At 41.1% G+C, this 6,149-nt stretch overlaps 1 non-coding gene across 1 annotated transcript; it reads right to left on the minus strand.

Moving 5' to 3' along the window:
* Positions 1 to 5,814: 5,814 nt before the first annotated feature.
* On the minus strand, positions 5,815 to 5,886 carry Trnam-cau. Its single transcript has one exon. It is a non-coding gene; the product is annotated as a tRNA-Met (tRNA).
* Positions 5,887 to 6,149: the final 263 nt, after the last annotated feature.

Raw genomic sequence — 6,149 nt, forward strand, 5'->3', positions numbered from 1 at the left:
TCAGACATAAGATGTAAATCGTGGGGCTGGCAAGGAGACGGGGCTGGCAAGGAGACGGGGCGGGGGTGTGATTGGTAGGAGGGAGTTACGACGATGCTGATAGCAGTGGATGTAGTTATGGTGGTGGCGGAGGCGGTGGTATTTTGCAGGATCGGTGTGTAAGTGCGACGGAGAGAAAGTAAACATATACCCACCTACCACCACTACCCACACCACACGTGTGTATGCGTGTATTGTGTGTATATGTGCGTACTTGTTTTGGCACACACACTCTCACACACAAATATATAAATACATATATATATATGCATATATATACATATGCATATATATACATATGCATATATATACATATACATATGCATATATATATATATTCTTTTATTATTTTAGTTGTTTCAGTCATTTGATTGCGGTCATGCTGGAGTACAGCCTTTAAACGAAAGCATCGACCCCACAATTTATACTTTGTAAGCTTGGTACTTATTCTATCGGTTTCTTTTGCCGAACTGCTAAATTTCAGGGACGTAAACACATACAAACATACATACACACACACACACACACACACACATATATATATATATATATATACGACGGGCTTCTTTCAGTTTCCGTCAATCAATTCCACTCAGAAGGCTTTGGTCGGCTCGAGGTTATAGTAGAAAACACTTGCCCAAGGTGCCATGCAGTGGGACTGAACCCTGAACATTATGGTTGGTAAGCAAGCTACTTACCACACACCCACTTCTGCGCCTATGTATGTATCTATATATATATATATATGTGTGTTGTGGTGTGTGTGTGTGTGTGGTGTGTGTGTGTGTGTGTGTGTGGTGCGTGAGCGTGTGGGTGTGTGTGTATGTATATATATATAATCCATACATATATACATATATATATATGTATATGTATATATACATATAATTATATGTATATGTATAATATATATATATATATTATATATTATATATATATATTATTATGATGTACAGAGAGAGAAAGAGAGAGACACACACATATATATTTATGTACTTCTGTATGCACGCCACCCACACACACACACACACACACACACACACACACACACACACACATGCATGAAATTTATGCATGTGTATTTGCGGGGCTGTGTGACGGAGAACGGTTACAAAACGTTTATTGGGGCAGGTGCAGAGTAGACAACACTCTCTCTTAGTGTTTTCTTCGCTGTTAAAAGTTTAAACAAAACAAACATGGCGTCGATGACGTACAGGAGTTAAGGGTCTTCAACGTATGGACCTGTGTGTGGTGTGCCCGGGTGCTGAGTTGGACGAACCGAGGGCTTTGTAATGGGAGGCAACTGATAGATTGGTTGGTGTATGTATGCATATATGTATGTATGTATGTATGTATGTATGTATGTATGTATGTATGTATGTATGTATGTATGTATGTATGTATGTATGTATGTATGCATGTATGTATGTATGTGTGTGTGTGTGTATGTATGTATGTATGTATGTATGTTATGTGTGTGTGTGTGTGTGTATGTATGTATGTATGTATGTATGTGGACTTCGTGTTTGTGTGTGTATGTGTGTATATATATAGATATATATACGTATATATATATTTGCATATATACATATGTACATATATACATGCATATACATATATGTATATATATATATATATGTCTATATACTTACGTACATATACACACATTATTTGTCTCTCACTCTCCTTCACACATCCACACACACACATACGCGCGCTAACACACACAAAGAAACAGTGTTAGATGGGTGAATATTAAATATATATATATATATATATATATATATATATATATATATATATATATATATATATATATGCTATAATACATATATATATATAGATATAAGATAGATAGATAGATAGATAGATAGATAGATAGATATGTGAACAGACAGTCAGGCAGATAGATATACAGAGAGGTAGATCGAAAGAGGGTTAGACACATACATAATACATACACAGATATGCAAATAAATAAATAAAAACAAGGCGAAGCCCCAGCATGGCCGCAGTCTAACGACTGAAACAAGCATAAGAATAAAAGAATAAATGAATAAATAAATAAATTGCTCGATTTACTGGCGAGGCACTTGGTCACCACCCACCATCACTGACTGTACCCTAATCAGCTTATTAAACAAACAGCAATAGCGAGAAAACGTTGGTGTGAATTGAAATGTCAAGTTGACAATTGAGCAGACATACACAGTTTTGTAAGGAAAAACTGTGCGGCTCACATTTAAGTAATGTTAATGTTATGTTTTCGTTGCTTGGATTTGTTAGTCTTGTAAACTGTGCCCCAATCGTTTGGTGATTCCTTCGCTGAGGTGTTTATAGGAGTTTGTTGTTGGTTTCACGTGAAATAAAGTGTTAGTGGTGTTGGTGTCGGTGGTGGTAGTAGTAGTAGTAGTGGTGGTGGTGGTAGTAGTAGTAGTAGTGGTGGTGGTAGTAGTAGTAGTAGTAGTAGTAGTAGTAGTAGTAGTAGTAGTAGTAGTAGTAGTAGTAGTTCTAATGGGAAGACTGAGGTGACTTTTATAGGCGTTCTGCTGCCCTTGTTTTTAAGAGTTCAAAACGCAATCCCGAATGAACAAGGGGGGGGAAGACCCCACCACCATCACCACCACCACCACCAAAAAGTGTGTGTGTGTGTGTGTGTTTGTACGGAGGGGAGTGTAGATTTCGTGTCGAGCTCTTAAGTTTTAACTGCTTCAAACGAACGGAACCTCTAAGTGGTTGTTTGACATGCTAGAAAGGGAGCAGTCAAATATATTTGAAAACGTGTAAAGAAGAAAAATAACGAAAACACACGCACACAAACAAAAATACAAGAGAAATTTCCCCAAAGTGGGGGAGACCTCCAACGGCTATTCGTAGAAAATTTCCAAAACCCCACCACCCTAGAATAGTAAGGTATAAACGAACTGCTCTCGCCTGTCCTTCACCAATCTACAGGCAGGTGCTCACATAGGCCTCTTTCACTTGAACCATGTTTGTCATTTGCATCCACCTTTCAACAAATTCGCTGGGAGGAAACACTTTCCTTCCACCCTAAATTTCCTGTTCAAAGGAAACTTGAAAAATTTGATGACGACTTGGTTGAAGAAGAAGGAGTCTCTCTTCAGCCCTTTCAATTTTGTCCACCATTCAACCTCTTCTGCCAAAGTCGCCAGGTAAATAGAATCCACCTGCTCTTACTGGTAAAAGGAAGGTGGTGGAATGGACTCAGCTGATAATCGGAACTATCTTACACGTGACTGCAACTTCTCAAGATATCTCCACAAATCGGCAATGCTCAGCATTGGACGAGAGCACGCAGGACGGTTCCGTTGTCTTTGAGCACATCTCAGACATGCCTGATGATGACACTTGCGTTTCTGCAAAGTTCATCTGGAATTGGCATTTGTGGTTACATATTAATGGAATAGCTACCAGAAGGTTCAGTCATTGTTACGTTGTGGTGGCTTGTTTGTCTCAATGATTTTGAGAACCATGCCAGTGATGGGCAAGCTTCTGGTAGGGCTCTCATGCTGGACAGGTCAATGGATAAAGATCTTTCCCAAGTCATATAGACTATAGGGCTGATTTCCCGGTTTCCGTAGTGCGTATATTTTCCCATGAGCGGGATACCGGCCAGTCAAAGGATCACTCGTTTTTGCCAGCTGAGTGGACTGGAGCAACACAATGCATCGGCTCGATCCAGGAATCAAAACCAAAATCTTACGACCATAAGTCCAACGTCTTAACCACTAAGCCACGGACCTCCACTCAAAGGATAAAGGCTAGACTAATACGGACCGCCTTTTCTAGCAGATCAAGCAACCACATACTAGCTCCTTTATTTGGTGACATTCTGGTGTTATATTTTCAGAGAAGATCTATACAAATGACTACATTGACTGGATATCACACAAGAAACACAAGGGATGATAGCTTGTACTCTGTCGATATAAGTGCATTATGTTTGTGACCGAAAACATTGAACTCTCTAAACGGTCTCGTCCATGTAGCTTGAAAATAGATCTCGTGATGTACCTGAAACACAATTCTGTAAGCAGCAGTGGGATACTCTGTTGAGAACGAATGTTTCATGTTAGCTTGCAGAGGAATGCTACTTATGGTTGTTGAAGGTAGCCACAAGCAGCAGCTGCTGTTGCTTCTTCTTCTTCCAATCAGGATTCACGCCATTAGCCAAAAAGAATAATCTCTAATTCGAGCCCACTCTAAGCTACTAAGAATGCATGCGGCAACTTGAAGATGCACCCACCACACGTGATAGACAGGCGGTTGCACGGACGCGAAAGCTACGTTGTTATCCTCATTCCGTAAAAGGTGGCTTTTAACGGGTGGAGAGCTGAACCATCCTGGGGTACAGGATCTGAAAGTTTACCACACCATAGTGGCTTACACCATGGTTCCTCTACTTTGTGGCAGAAGTAGGAAGAAAGAGTGAGAGAAAGTTGTGGTGAAAGAGTACAGCGGGGTTCACCACCACCCCATGCCGAAGTCTCGTGGAGCTTAGGTATTTTGCTCAATAAATATTCACAATGCCCAGACCGGGAATCGAAACAGCGTTCTTACTACCGCGAGTCCGCTGCCCGCTGCCCGCTGCCCTAACCACTGGGCGATTGCGCCTCCTCAAAGACACTTGTTCAAGATGTTACACCATAACCAGATGGTTGGAAGCAAACTTTTTACCACATGGCCACTACTGCTGTTGTTGCTGTTGTTGCAGCTACTGTTGTTTGACTCCAAGTCAACCCTCATCGATCAGATCATATGATAATGACATTCCAACCGTGAACATTCCGTTCGTTTCTCGTCCTTTACGTATTTAGAAATACATTGTATAATGTGACTCACTTTTTTTTTCAAGACAGCAGAATGTGACTTAAACTAGATGCAGCTACTATTTCTAGAAAGCATAGTGGTTTCATGTCCCACTTACGAACAGTGTATGAGATGTGTGATTACTACTGTGCCACGATTAATCAGTGTTCTCACCTTAAGCTCATCCTACGACCATCAAACAGAAGGCGGTTATACTCAGGTCTCCTCTCCGGGCCGCTCCCCGACGGATCGCCAGCGACCAGACTTCGTGCAAGTGCGCGCATGTGTGCGTCTTTATGTTATTCGAGCCGCACGCCTGCGCCGTTCGGTGAATGCCACCAGGCTCGCGACACCTGTATAACACACACCGCTTTGAGCATGGGTCGCCCGTCTTTCGCCGCCGACCCAAGACGAGGACCGAGGTGTAGATGACGAATCGACAGTGAGCAAAGTTATGCGCACAGTGACTATCGCACTTCTGACGGTTCCAGAAGACTGTCAAGGGATATGCGGACGAAGTCGCGAGCCGTCAACCAAAGACCCAAAAAGCTAACAAAGGACCCTCCACAAGGTGGTTCGAGAAATAACAGTCAATTTTTTTTTCCGAAGAAAAGGAACAGAATGGTTACTAGTGGAATACTTTGATCGTAGACCAGCTTGATAAGGTCTTGTCTGAGGATTAACAACTATGACAACCAACAAGCAAAGCAGAGATCATCGACATCATCGCTCAACCTGTCAAACACTTTATATACTATAGAAAAAGCCATGTTACCGTCTCTACTCACGATGCTACTTGGGCTTTTAGTGTAACCCGGTTAGTTGATCCTGTATAAATTTCTATTGAATAATTTGCACCTACCCCAGTAGGCATGTATATAGTTGGTATATTTGTAAAGATTTAAATTAAGACGAAAAACAACAACAAAAAATAGTATTACTTCTTAGCAGAGCGTAGTTTCGATCTACGGACCTCTGGGTTATGGGCCCAGCACGCTTCCACTGCGCCACTCTGCTCGACGAGATATTAAGTAAATACATATTATATAATACATGATTTCCTTTAGTGTCTATTTTGGAGTATATGATTTCTCTTACATCATTCCAAGATGGAAAATAATGTTTGTCTTTGTATACTTTCACTTTATATTTGAAAAGTTATATTTGTATTCTACTGTGAAGGGACGTGGCTCAGTGGTTAGGGCATTCGATTCAATTCGTGAGTTCATTTCCCGGCGACGCATTGTGTCCTTCAGCAAGACACTTTATTTCGTGTTGCT

This window comes from Octopus sinensis, linkage group LG14 (genome assembly GCF_006345805.1).
Source record: "Octopus sinensis linkage group LG14, ASM634580v1, whole genome shotgun sequence".
NCBI lineage: Eukaryota > Metazoa > Mollusca > Cephalopoda > Octopoda > Octopodidae > Octopus > Octopus sinensis.